The sequence below is a fragment of the Coturnix japonica genome, chromosome 1 (assembly GCF_001577835.2).
Source record: "Coturnix japonica isolate 7356 chromosome 1, Coturnix japonica 2.1, whole genome shotgun sequence".
In the NCBI taxonomy this organism is placed as follows: Eukaryota; Metazoa; Chordata; class Aves; order Galliformes; family Phasianidae; genus Coturnix; species Coturnix japonica.
The window spans coordinates 7,437,271-7,452,194 of NC_029516.1; the positions used below are offsets into that span (position 1 = coordinate 7,437,271).

Below are 14,924 nucleotides of genomic sequence, written 5' to 3' on the forward strand. Positions count from 1 at the left end.
GGGTCCCTGTGTGCCCGATCACAGCATGCGCTGCTGCTGCAAACCATATGTCCGTGCACTGTGCTGCTCCATGGAGTAATTGCTTCGCGGTGGCCGCGGCTGGGACAGACTCCGGGAGCAGCAACAGTGGGTGTGCGCCTGGGCTGGCGGACACACGCACACACACACGCGAGAGCAGCCCATTTGCTGGAGGGGTGTGCATGTGCGTGCGAGGGTGTGGAAAGGGGTGGCGGGGATGGAGGAAGGGAAGCCAGGGGAAAGTCTGACACTTCGCTCAGAAGGAGCGAGACCCTCCACCGCCGCCTCAGCCGCCGCCGGGGAGGAGCCCGCCTGGCTCGCAACGCCTCCCGATCCTGATCCCGATCCCGGCACCGGCCCCAGCTCCGCACCGCGCTCAACCCGCACCGCTCCGCCGCTCCGCTCCCTGTAGGTACCACGCAGCCCCACCGCTCCGCGCCGCGCCCCCAGCACTTTTCCTCCCACAGAAAGGTGCAGGTGGGGGAGAAAGTGCATGAGGTCCCCTTCTTCTTGCTTATCCCGGAGCCTCCGCCCGTCTTGGGACGCCTGGCACCTGGCGGCCGTCCTGGGCCACCTGCCCGGCTGTCAGCGAGGGGGTGGGAGCTGCGCTGAGGGCCGCTGCCCGAGGGCAATTCCTACGCTCTGCCCTGGGTGGGGTGGGGCCGAGGGGTCGGGGAGAAGGAGTTGGAGTTTGGGGGTTAAAAGCTGTGATGCGTGGGGAGAGGGGTTTGATCCCGCAGCACCGGCACCAGTGCGTCCGCTTCTGCTTTGCATAGGTGTCTCAGGGTGATGCAAAGGGCAGTGTTAGCCCGCATACATCAGAGAAACTGTTGCATGCTGACTGGTGGCAAAATTCCTTCTATCCCACATAGTCCTCCGGCACTGCCATAAGTGCAGCTCTGCCGGACGTGTCCATCACTTGGAGCTATAGAGCACCTGGTGGCCTGGGCTGTTCAGTGGAATGAGATTGTTTCTATTTGGGCACTGACAATCCCTCCTTTGCTTTGTGCAATAACACAGAGGGTGGTAAAGCTCCTTGTTTTGCAGTATTACAGAACGAAAGTTGTTGTTTCTAGAGAGGAGTCATTCCTGAGTGTGTTAGGTAACTGGTGGCTGTGTACTGAGGAAGCACAAAGCAGGCATCTATGTTTCCTTAGAAAACACTTCACTTTGCTTTGAAATGGGAAAACTTGTGCATGAACAATAGAGATCCATGGGGCAGTCTGACCATGAGCAGAGAACACCATGCTGAGAAAGCAGCAACTCTACCCTGCATCTGTGGCTCTGGCAGAGGCCATGAAGATGCAGGCTACAACTTTTGCAAGCTTTTAGCATGCTCATTTTACTTTTATTTTCCTGCTAACATGTAGATCTAGGCATTAGTTTAAAGTGAGTTGATTTCGCTGTTAGCCACTGGTATATTGGTATATGATATGGCATAATATTTTACTACTGTTTTCAAAGCCCTTATTAGTATAGCTGATGTGATTTTCATCTGCCTTTTGGTTCTCTTATTATGGGCCTGATCCTGAAAGGCAGTGGTTGTCATATCCTGCAAAGGATGTAAAACCCAAAATCTTTCCTTAATCAGTTAATGTTGGGTGTCTAAATATCTTTCTAAGGAGGAATTTGAGTATTCTAAACTGTAATTATCAACCTGCTGCTGGACAGAGGTACCCAAATTCTGCAGGTGTCACTCTTCCTTAAAATTTCCAAGACACATCCTGCTCTGAGATGCTTCCTATATAGCAGCATTTCAGCCTTGATCAGGCAGAGCAGCTTGGCTTCACTTCTGTTTGAACTTTATTTTGGCTTCAACATCCAGACTAGCCTGAGATCCAGGAACTAAATTTACTTTCCCTCTTCTTACCACTGGATCAGTCCTGCAGGGGTTCTCATTGTTAGGTGAACGGACTCCCCATTTGGTGTGGTGCTGAAGCACAGAAATGTGCTCCAAATCAGGCAGAATTCTCCCACAGTTGGTATGAGGGCTCTGCACATGGCATGCTTTAACCAGAAATGGAAATAGAATCTTCACCAGTATTCTCTCCCATATGTCTGCGGTTACAAGAACGGATATAAGATGCTCTCAGGACAATAATCCCAGGAAAAAAGAAGTATTCACAGTATTTCTGAATAAAATGAGTAAATATCAGAAAGGTAAAATTAGCTTGGCGGGTTGCTGCAGTCAGAGTCTCTTGAAGAGCAATACTTGTGTTGGAGGCCATTCTCCAGTACCAACATTCACCTGCTTCTCTCCAACTGCTGCTCTGTCAGCAGAGCAAAACACTCTTTATAGTAGCTTTATTTCTTTTCTTTCTTTTTCCCTTTCTTTTTTTTCCCTTTTTTTCTTCTTTTTTTCCCTGTTGTTTGCTCTTTTATTAATGAATTTTATTATTATTATAATTATTTTATTATTTATTTATTTATTTATTTTGAGGGAGTTGATGTTTTCACTATGTTTGTTATGCAAATTATACTGCACCCTTGCAAATCTATTTAGATTATGCAATTGAATTAAATGAAAAGAGTCCCTAGGAAAAAATATATATATACTTTAATTAAGCTATAATATTATATCGGAATGATGCTGTTCATGGGGAAAGAGTCCTTTAAAGCATTTGAGGATGCTGCATTGCTATTACACAGAGACTCAATACTGATAATTAAGCAAATCAGCACATTTATATAAAGCCAAACCAAAGCATGCAGCAATCCCAGCAGATCCCATTCCTTCTTTATTCCTACCAATAGCGGTACACTCAGCATCTCCTTCCCTGTTCCGTCACACAACAAGTGGAGATGTAACTGCTTCGCAAAGTCAGAAACTTTATCGTTTATTATGCAAAAAGGCATAATTCTGGAGGGTACCTCTGCAAGAATGCTGTCAGCTTAAGGTGGTAAAAATAATCATATATTTCTGGATTCTTTTGGAATCCTTGTTTTATGCTTTCTCTTTCCATTTTGCTGTTACAGAAATTTGAAATCTTAGATGTTTCTTCACCATTTAGCACTGCAATGTAGACATACTTGTTACCTGCAGCTCTGGAGGGGTTGATTCATCAGCTGGGAATCAGCTGAATTCCCAGCACATACCAGCATGTTTTTGGCTAAAACCCCTAGTGCTGGAATTGGCCACTGAGCCACCTCTGTAGTCTTTGAGGTTTCCTACATGAGGGAATCCTTCACTGCTGGTTAAGCAGGCTTTCCCACCGCGCTCTCCTGGCAGGGCAGCCTGTGGGACAGCCAGAGCTATATTTGGCCCATTGTCTTTTTAACCTGGTGAAAATGCTTAAGGTGAAGCCTGAGTGTCCTTAAATCGGCACAATGAACGTGTGATGTCTTTGCTTTCCTTGCCTTCTGGACTTTCTCCAGCTGCAAACAAGCAACAGAGAGGCCCAGAGCAGAGCAGTGCCTCAGAGACACGGAGCATGGTGGCTGTATTTAAGCTATGTGTGAAGCAATTTTTTTCTCCATGGGTGTGCTATTTATATCTTTTTTATAGTGCTGCCCCTCTGTCACATGTAACAATCTCCCCCCTCCCGCCCCAATATTTCTGTCTGGGTTTCATGTATTTCATAAACTAAACAATGGCAATGAGTCAGTGCTTAAATTATCTCCATATAAATCTTTAGCCCTTTTATCTTCCCCTGTCTATTCAGAAAGGCACCTCTCTGGCATTGTTATTTTTCACATCCTAGGGGCATGCTGCATGGATACCCACGTGTTATCTGACAGTGGGTAATTAAAAAAAAAAAAAATAATAAAAGAAAAAGAAAAAAGAAATCCCTTATTTTCGACTATCCCCATCTTAAATGGAGTCAACGTCATATGGAGTGAATCCAGGATGAGTCAGAGAGCAGTGTTGCGCTCCAAAATTCCAGTTTGCGTTACAGCTGGGAGGCAGCATTTAGCATCATGTGGATTTATTTTCTTTTAACGGGAACTCCAAAATAATTTATGGAAGTCATATAGCCTAATGGACAGAATAGATAACAGTTAGCCAAGAAGAACCTGGATTCCCATCTGGGTTGAATCATTGGCTCAATTTGACTATCAGAGTGGTGGGTGTGGTATTCAGGCTTAGAACATTATACTGACCTCAACTAAATCATTGCACTTCCCTACAGCGTAACTGGAAAATGCGATTAAGGTTCGGAGCTCCACTAGTACCTAACAGTTTATCAATAGTCAGCTTTACTGGTCAGACTGAGTGCAGTACACAAGAGCCATTTATCTGCAGCCTTAATTTGCAGGGGGAATCCTGAATTGGTTCAGGGTATGTGTGGCTAAAGATAAATTTCTGCTGTAGAGCTTCTGTGTACATGAAGACCTGTAACTCATGAGGACATTCTGCACTGGGTGGATTCAACTGTATACGTTACTCAGCTTTCAGTAACACACACACTTTTTTTACATCCATGCATTTTTTTCCTTGCTGTGTTACTGTAAACACAGAGTCATGTGAGTTTTTCCTTTTGATGTGGTCAGTCTAAAAGCTAAATAAATATCCCAAATTAAACAGTTTCCAATCTAGCTGGTCAGTGAATCAGGAGCCTTGCTGGAAGCAGATGTGAAAGGAGACTAAAAAATCCTGTAACCTGTGGGCATACCCAATAATATACAGCTTTCCTTGTTGTTATTTTGTTATTTATTTTTTTTTCTAAGAGGGAGAAGTTATCAATTTTCCTGGAATGTCTAAAAATCCTGAAGACACTGCAGCCATTCCTTTGCTCTCATCTTGCGTCAGCATAACTCAGGACTAAATGCACTGGGAATAGAAGGCCTGGGATTAACTGAAAATTATACAAAACCAAGGCTGTCATGAAATGAAAGACTTGTGCTGGTTCACAGTTGCTCTGTTTTTAGTGACTCGAAGGGACTTAAGCACGTGTTTAAAGACAGACTGCTGTGTGAATGCTCTCTTGAAAGAGACACTTTCCTAGAGTCTAAATCTAGAGTGAGATCAAGTCTTTTAAAAGTTAAGTGCAGTCCTGAGGGCTGATGTGGCCAAATATTCCAGCATAATCTTGGCCAGAGCTTTAACAGTTAGAACAGCTAAATCTAATGGTATGTGCCTACCTAGCTTGTTATATTCCCCTGGAATTTATCAATGACAAACTGCATATAATTGTGGTTACTTTTTCTCTGTCTAAAATCCTTTTTTGGTTTTGTAAGGGAAAGACTGCAAAGAGGGAGAATGCAAAAAATTCTTTCTCAACCCAAAGCAAAAACGTTGCTTTTTTTTTTTTTTTTTCCACAGTGAAGAATTGAAACAATGTCTATTGCTCTCATGCTTAACGTCAAAATTTCTGCTAAAAAACAGTAAGAAGAAATATGATGTATTTTTCATATGGAACTTATTCCCTGTAATTTTATAATGCACATATGTGAGGTTTTATGAAGACTTTTACTAAAAGGTTTTAGAAGCATGTAATAGGGGAAAACTGTGTTCATAACATCCTTTGGAATCAAAAGGCCTAAAAAGTAACATTTCAAGAGAGTAAATAAATAAAATGAAGAGGCAGTGACAAATAGTGACAGACCTTTTCAGTTGTCCCTTTTCTACAACATCTGCAGAAAGAACCAGACTTGACTATAAAGTTACCCCCTACATTTCTCCCCTACATTTCTGACTTTCTTCTCATTCTGTTTTGTTGCTAGATGTAACTTTCCTATGTCCAATGTCTGACTTCTGAAATATAAGTTCTACCTGTGTATAAAGTACAAATCATTTATTTATTTTCAATATTTTTAAAAGCAGGAGCCTGAGCACCTTTGTTAGAGTTGTAAATACATCCTCAAAGCCACCATAGTATGTTCTACTAACAGTGTGATTGTGTGTTACTCCTTTGAAGATCTGTTGTTTAATAACAATCAGAGACATAGTTAAGGGTATTATTAGCATCTGTTTTCCAAATTTCTTACAGTCCTGTCTTTAGTAGGAAGTGCACATGAAGTACAGCTATCCATTATTGTTTTTGTTTACATAATCTGCAGAGTCTGTTGCAATGTATCTTTTCTCAGAGAACTTCATATTAATTCATTAGTGATATCATTCATTGATATTAGTCACAGTCTGTCATGGTGTTTCTAGTCAGTAATGAAAGTTCTCTTGTTTTGAGCACTGGTGATGTATCTAAACAAACAAAACCTGCTTACAACCATAATGTAGGGCAAGAGTCAGTGAGCACAAAAGGCTGTAAGAGATGTAGGTTTCTTGAGAAGACAAGTAACCAAATCAGTTTTATTTGGTAGAATAAACAGATCTCAACCTGTTTTCCTGTTGTTGAGGAGCATCAGGGCGAAGTTGAATTTGTAATGGCATTATGAGATCCCCTATTGTGAAAGATAAATAGCAAATGTGACCTAATGCCCCAGTAGAATAATTACATTGAATTAACTTGACTTTTTGGTCTAAGTGACCTCGATTTAACAAATTAATTTCTGATCAGTGTAGCTTCAAAGAGTCCACTTTCTTCTGGGGAGGACATTCTAGAGGTACAAAGTCTCCACATGAACAAATCTGGAATTTTTTAATCCATTGAGACACGTACTCGCTTTGTGTTGGAAATGTAGCCTTAGTGTTTCAACTGGAACAGAACTCTTGTCTTCAAAAGGAAAATTAATCTGTTGGGAAAAATACTGTGCAGAAACAGAAGTTTACCAAGAAAGAGAAAACATAATTCAATTTTATTCATCTTTGGAGAAGACACAACAATTTTTACCTGATCTTTGTGTATCTCAGCACATTAAAAGTAAACACATTTACTATCATCTAATTTGCTTTAGGCATAATACTGTAACTCATTAGTCTGTAGGAACAAACCAATTCAAAGAACAGAAATCCAAGCATAAAGGGTAGGTAATAAATCCAGATATTTTTATTATGTCTATTCCAGTCCTAAAACTGAAACATAAAATCATTTTTGGTAATTTTTTTTTTTTTTTTGTCAATGTATATTTAAATCTGTATATTTCCACTTCAGAGATGTAACCTAGTAAAGTAGACTTCTTGAACAGGATAATCAGAAGTTGTCTTGAGTAAGGAGTTTCACAGACTGAATATGCCCCATTTATATAATATATAATATACTCTAGAGCTGAGGGTCAAACATCTGCTATGGTTTGGAGATAAAACTGCTGCACTGAAAAAGTGAGGAGTGTCCATGAGAGAGATGACAGCACAGAGAAATCAGTGTGTTGCAAAAGAGTGGTGATATAACAAGCTTAATCTTCAGCTGGTGTAAGTTAGAGATGCATAACTGAAATTAGTGAAATGATATCTATTAGCTAAGAGCAATCATATATCTTCAGAAGGATTGAGTAGTTCTGAAAGCTGAAAGAAGAAATCAAACTGTATACACTGAAAGCATTTCAGGGAGTAGATTTGTAAAGAGAAGAAGACTGAAGTTCTGAGCAGAGCTGCTGGTTCTTGTGCACTGACTGGGCGATTGTGATGGGATTCCCAAAAGCCAGACTTGTAGGGAAGGCTATGGAAGCCAGTTTGTAGAAAGTTAGGAAGAACATTTAAGCCTTCAGCTGTGGATTTACATGTGGAAGATATGGGTAGGTCTCCTGTTTTCAGTCTGAGGGAGAACTGGGCTCACTTGGAGTCATGTCGGGGTTTGCAAGTAAGGTGGACAAAACAATGTTTCTTTTCAAACACCATAAGCACTGAGCAGCTTGAGATAACCACAGATTTGTTATATACGCACCCAGTAGACTAGATTCCATGGGGGAGGTGTTGTTAAGCAGATTTCTTTACATACAAAGCCTTGGCACAGCAAAAGGTAGTTTTTGTATTGATCTCCAGCACCAAAGCTGAGTGGTTTAAGAGGTCATAAACATTTATTATGAATCAAATCTTTTGGCTAAAGTAATTTTAGTAGACAGTGAAGTTTTACATTACTGCCTGAATCATTGTGGTCTCTCAATCTGTTATTTTATATAATATGTAATGTTCACAGAACAGATGTTTTCACAGACCTGATGAAATCCAATGTGCATTTTTAGGACTCAAGTTATTGTGCTTTTTGTTGTTATTTTGGGGGGTTTTGGTTTCTTATAAAGTAATGATAATAATAATTGATTTTTTACACCGAACTCAACATTTTGAAGCTTTGGGGAAAAGCTGACTGGAATTAATTTTTGGAAGGCCAGTCCTGCCTAATTGAGGAAGAAGTGAGAGAATTAATGCTTCTAAGAGAATTACTGACACTATCCAGGCTTAAGTGTCTTGTAGGCCCTCTTTCTGGAAGAAAAATGCATGTTGCACTGTGCTGTCTGTCTTTTAAAGATGAGTATCTTGGGTAATACTGCTTGAAGTATTCAGATTTATTCGAGTCTTATAACTCTACCGTTATAGTCCCATAGTGACATCTACAAAAAGCAGACATATATTATCTCATAAAGCTGCATCAGCTTGAATTTTATTTTTAAAAAGTGTCTATGGTAAAGGAATATTTTTCTCAATCTGACACCCAGACATCGTGTACATCTTTCAGTGAGTTTCCACATGGGAAAAATTCGTACCTTGAGATCTCTGCATAGACTACTCATGCTAAAGAGTGATTAAGCTCACGAAATAAAATTTATGTGATGGAGGAAATGATACACTAATATTATGGTATCCCTCTGAAAATCACTACATCTGCTTTTCTTTTCTTTATATATTTTTTTTGACCCCTAAATACTTATACTTTTAACTTACAGATAACTATTATGTTCTGCTCGTGAGCCTGAAGCTCCATGAAGCTGAAGTCCTTTTCTTCCTGTGCATTTTCCATAGCTCATTGCTTTCCATAAAGGCAACAACAGCACTGATATTCAAATGATAACACAGAGATAACACACCTGCTTAAAGTCACATGCTTGCTGTATGGATAAATTATTATGCTTTGTCTCTTAACAACACCTCTTTTCTTATTTGTTGCTGTTGTGCATTTCTGTGTAAGGATGAAAAGCAAATACTTACTCACAAAACACTAATAAAAGTTCTAATGCCAATTTCTGCATTTTTTCAGTCTGACAGAAAAGTGTGTGATGCATGCAGCAAACAGTGCAGGGAGCTTGTTCCTTAATCCCAAACATCTGGCTTCAAAGACAAAATATACAAATAAAAACGAAAAACAGAACAAAATGGTCCTATTCAGTTTAACACCTGAGGTTAGATTCTGCTTGGTTTACCATGCTTTGAGCCAGAGCTTTTCCATTGCCCTGGACCAGTGCTGGCTGCCAGGATGTCCTCTGGCACAGTGGCTTTGTCCCCTGCTATCTGGAATTGCCCATCTTTGCCTCTTCCCCGCATTATGGCTGCAGGTGCTTTCCAGGCACAGGACATTCTGCTCCAGTCTCCAAATTCTTCTATCCTCTGCACTTTAATATTTTTCCTACTATGATTTAAATCTGTTTTGAGCTTTAGTGAAAAATCTGAGTGCATTTGTGGTGTATTCTGTTAATTCCCAGAAATGGTACGTATAGGATGAAAAGTACTTAATTCCTCAAGAATGCCTCTGCTCAGAAGCAATCATGCTTGTGTGGTGTTAACTCAGACAGATTTCAGGTTTTGTGTCAGATTTTCATGACAATGGTGAGAATGCCTTTGTCTGTGATAGCAGTTATGCCACTGATATCACAGGCATGGCTGTACTGCACTTGGTCTGGGCAAGCTGTATGTCTATTTTTATTCTTGGTTATCAGCCTGTTTTAATGATAATAAAATCTGCCTTAATGAGTGACATTAAAAAAAAAAGCACAAATCCTCTGTCCACCCATTTTTGTCCTTACATTCCTTCCCTCCCTTCCCTGTAAACAAGGCAAATGCCACTTAAGTGATGTGAGAAGAGCATTTTGGAAAGTGTTTGGATTCATTATACTTTGTTTGCCATGCAGGAATTTACATGACACAAAGGAAAGTGGGATCTGACACCTCCAAGATAAACTGTTAGACTGTCTATGAAGTTCTGCACTGATATTTATAAGTGAAATGGCATGTTATGCCAGAATAACCGGGAAACAGTGACTTCAAATAAAAGTAATGTTGCTATCTTTGGTGCAAGTGTCAGCAGCGAATGCCATGGTCCTTTGTGATGTCCTTGGGGGACTCTAACAAGGCTTTTCAGTAGGCACTATAATATTCCTGCTGTCTGTTTTCATTCTTTTCTCAACACAATAGTAGTTTGCATCTTGGAAGGTTTGACACTGTTTAGGTTGTGCTGTCTCTCTTAATTCATCTTTAAGCCACATGGGAGAAGAGGTGTGAGCACAAGCAGTTAGAAGATGAAAATGTGCTGCTGGATGATGAAAAAATCAGTGACAGTAGAAACAGAGGCTGTTCCTTTGGCCATATAGCTGTTATGTTCAGAAGGATCCAGAGATCCTCAGTTAGTGTCTCCTATGTTTTCTCCTAGATTTGTATCCTTTCTGTTTGTTTGTTTGTTTTTCCAAATATTTGTATTAGATCCCATTGATGGCATGTAGTCTGAGCTTCAAATACATCACATTAGGGGAAGCTTTCCAGTCCTAACCTGTATATGTGCCACTATTCAGAATAAAAGTCCACTTAAATACTGTGGAAGCAATTTCTCATTCCCCTTTTTTGCACATGCTCCAGATGAAGATGTGGCTGCAGTCTTGTGGTTTTCTTTTCTTGTGTAGCTGTCATTTCCACCTCCTGCCCTTCTGTTGGGGTGGCAGACAGTTCCAAAATAGGCATTTGAGGTTTTGGTAGTGTTTGCTTCTGAAGGACATATTCTTCATTCCCTGCAGAGATACACTGGTGTGTGAGATTCTCTGATTTGTGTACAGTTTTGAATTAGTGTGTTCCTCTTGTGGTTCACATGGGAACCCTGAAGCAGAACAAATATGTTTCCTTGTTCTAAAGCTAGGTGGTTAGGCAAAACTTTCTTATTTTTGCATAGGATGTTTATCTCTTTCAATTTCAGAAGACAAATATGGAAATACAATAGAAATGCAGAAACTCATGTTCTTGGTGTCTCCAGATACCTAAATCTATCTGCACAACAAGCAGTAGTCTTTATAAAAGCTACTGGATTCATTGTGTGAGTAGGTTCTGTTATCTGTTTAATACCTGTTGGTCAAATGTCCCTACAGTAATCTGGACTGGAAAACCATTCAAAATTATTCACACTTCTTATTTGAAAGAGGTGTGATTTTTTTCCTGTGTGTTTCCAACAAGCTATCCATACTATCTGCTTACGGTTTCTGAGAAGAAAACATGTGTTTGATGAAAATTTGAATATATTGAATATATATTGAATAATATGAATTGAATATATGATTGATTTGATTAGCTGGAGCTCAAGCCTGCTGTTCTGGAAGGGGAGAATCACACATGTGTAGTACAGAAATTTTTTGTCATGTCATTTGTTTGGGTAATATGAGACTGTCGTCTCTCTTTACCTACAGAAGTTTGCTTTTCTTTTTTGGAATAATGAAATCATTAACATAAAATAAAAATGTCAACACAGATAAATAAATAGAACCTACTGTATATGAATCAACATTTTACCCAAGTGCAAGTCCCAGGAAGGTTAGGGACTTAGCATTCAGAAGTTTTCCCCAGAGTTATTCTAAGAAGCGAGTATCGCCCAGTACTGAAGTCTGCTCTGGTCTGATAAGGTTTGTCTACATGCGGAAGTCAACATACTGTTAAGCTAGAATAACTGTACAGAGTGGTATCTTCTCCACACTCTCTGCATGATCAGTCACAGGGTGTATGTCCTAAGTCTGGTTTCCAAGTGAAGTAAGCTGCTTTCTAATTAAAAGCCTTAAAATATACACTTCTACACGACATGATGACAGAGTAGTCGGAATGCTGCTGATCAGACCCGTATTCTACCAGACTCTCTCTTGGTGACAAGCCCTAAATATTTCAGTTATAAGGTCTTGATAAGTTGCAAGTGCAACAAACAATATTTGTGCCTGTAGTGAAATAGAGAGGGCCTGATGCATCTTATTAGGACTGTGCTTATTGAAATGAATATACTATTTTCACTGATTTTAGTGAATGCTCTAATATTATGTTCGTGTATTTGCTTGTTTCACAATGATGTCTAAAAATCCAACCTAGACTTTTTTTTTTGTTTTTTTTTTCTTTTCATTTTGCTATTACTGGTATTAACGTCCAAACAGAGTTTAGAAAAGAGCAACACAATGAGAAGGGAGGCTTTGAGTCAGGTTTGATTTATGGGGAAAAGTTAAAGGATTTGAGCATGCATAGCTTGTTTGAGTTTGACAAAGAAGAAGATATGACTGTAAATACTTCAATTCCAAAAGCAGAAGAGGATTTGCTTAATGTTAAGGACATTCCAAAGGTTAGGATAGCAGCTCAGGAGACCTGGGGTTAATTCTGTGACACATACCCTTGGGCAAGTCATTTCAGCTTAGATCCTAGCAAATTCCTGAAGGCACTCAAGTGCCACTTCTTTGTCTACATCTTTGAATGTTAGTCCAATGATGCTGAAAAGTACCTGATTTAGACAGTTAACTTGCTAAATACCTTTGCAGGTCTGGATCTTGCCCCCTACCTCCATATGTCTGTAAATGAGTAAGAACTACCATGTGTGGTATAAAGAGTGTGAGAATAATGAATTTGGAAAATACAGGCATTCAGATGCAAGTATACCAGTTAGTAAAAAACTAATTAAGATGGTGTTTATTTCCCTTCTCTGTATTCAGTACAGAGTTGAGGTGCTCCTAAGGGCCATACTGTGTTTGGCAACAGTATCTGAGGCGTCAGAAGAATTCACCCCAGCAGTGCCTGTCTCCACCCTCTTAGAGGGGAGCCAAGACAATGCATGAATGTTAGACAGATGAAATGAGGAAAGATGAATGAATGAAAGGGTCAAATAGAATCAACTCAGTCGATCTTATGGAGAAAAATGATTTTAATGAGAGTATTTGCTGAAATGTTCTTATAAAAGAACTGCAGAAACCACCTCAAAGAACTTCTGTTTTCCTTCTTTTACATCTCATAAAATAATCCAGGAAGTCTTTTATTGAAAAGTAACTACATGATAGATCTCTCAAATCTCCAGTTTCTAGGACACAGTTCTTATTCATGCTAACAACAATCCCAAAGTGCTATGGTGCACTTGCTAGTACTGAATCCAATAAGGTCTACGTGTCCCAGGTTACCTAATACTACATTTGAAATTCTGAGCTTTTATAACTGAAAAGGAACTAATCTCTTCAGGAAATCTACCATCAATGTTTCTTGTTTTATTGTGTCTTCCTCATGCTAGTTCAAAATAACTCTAGGTGGTAGCTACCTATTAGAAAATGACTGATCCTCAGAGAAAATACAGTTATGAGCACCGTAAACTGAAAGAAATAGAAACATGTAGAAAAATGAAAATTATTCAGAGGATAGTTAAAAAGAATTACAGATGCTTCTATTAGGGCTGCTGGAGGTCCATTTGCAAAGCAGCTGACAGGGTCTCTGAGGAAAGCTGGAGCAATAAATACTCAAGAAGACTGAAATGACCCAACTAGGCCCCTGCTAACCCATGCAATTGCACCAATTTCCATTTCAAAGAAAGATGAGCTTAATTATTTTACCCTGCTATTGGCAGGACTCTGTGATAGAGGCCTCCCTTGTATTATTACATTCGTTACCCTGTAGGACAGCAACATCTCTTTGTGACTAGTTTACTTTTTGGTTTGCACTCCTCAAAGAAAAGGCCTGCTTTCATGCTTTGTCCCTCTTGTTTTGGTAGCTCCCACCTCCAGTCTTGCTAGAGCTCATCCTCACACAGCTGGATTTATTTCCCTCACAACTGCTGGTCACTTGCCTGCTTTACTGGCTCTGCAGGGAAGGGAAGGAGAGCATTCCCTTGCTATTCAACCCTTTGTTTTCTGGATCATCTATTAAAAGAGTCATTGCTGAAGAGAGCAATCAGACCCTTCAAGGACAAGGGTCTGGTGCTGAAGACCCTGTGGTTATTTCCAGTACTGGAATAGACTTATGGTTGGAAAAAATCTAAAATATGCTGAATTCAGAAGAGTAAAATACACTTCTTGGAGCTTGTTTGTATTTCTTTTTCTTGACCTTGCTGACCCAGTAACTATTCCTTTGGGAAATCAGAGATGGGCTGTTCTAAAGACTTAGAAGTGAGTTTCAGTTTCACACAGGGGATCTAAACACTATGAGGATCCTGTCCGGGTGTGAAGCAATACTGGCTGAGATCAGGATGTGAAATAAGAACTCCTTCATTGAAAAAGGGTAATGGAAACACGAGACTCTGAGCTTAAACACCACTGAAGATGTGTATGGTCATATTCAACTTCAGCAAAAAGCAGCTAGTGAGGTGCACCTATCTGGACATGAGCTAGGCACAGTTATTGGACTCTTTAAGGACTCTTGTGTTTCACCTGCAGAAATGCAGATGCATGAGGCATTTGCATTCTGGACTGTTCATGCAGAAGGAAATAAAGGTGAAATTGATGTGAACTGCACTGAAATCAGTGAGTTTCCTCAACACTCAAATATCCTAATCTTTCATGTGAATGACTTCAAGTCTGTGAATTCTAATCTGTTGCTTCTGGGAGTCTAAATCACACCTTCCAGGTGCCTACCCCTTTTACTTTTCTCCTCTGAATCTCACCCAGATGCCTGAAGTGGGCAGTGAAAGATTTTTAAAAGTATCCTGTGCTTCAGACACAAAAAAGACATTTCTGTGTATCATTCCTCACAGGAAACAACTCTACATGTCCACAGGTGGTTTTAAAACATAAAACAGAGAAGCAGAGACAAAATAGAAAGCACTGACAGTTACCATGTTGACTATATACAGCAAAAAGTCTGTTATGCCCTGCTTGTTACTTTTATTATTAATAACTAACTCATCTTTTACTCCCTCTTTTTTATCCATCTGCTGTTA

The 14,924-nt window shown here is 39.8% G+C and overlaps 1 protein-coding gene across 1 annotated transcript in view; it reads left to right on the plus strand.

Annotated features, from left to right (window-relative positions):
• Positions 1-323: 323 nt before the first annotated feature.
• The window catches only part of SEMA3D (semaphorin 3D), a 137,908-nt gene continuing 123,307 nt past the window's right edge, over positions 324-14,924 (plus strand). The window contains exon 1 of the mRNA XM_015875912.2: positions 324-426. The gene's annotated coding sequence lies outside the window, so the exon portion shown is untranslated. The remainder of the gene's footprint in view (positions 427-14,924) is intronic.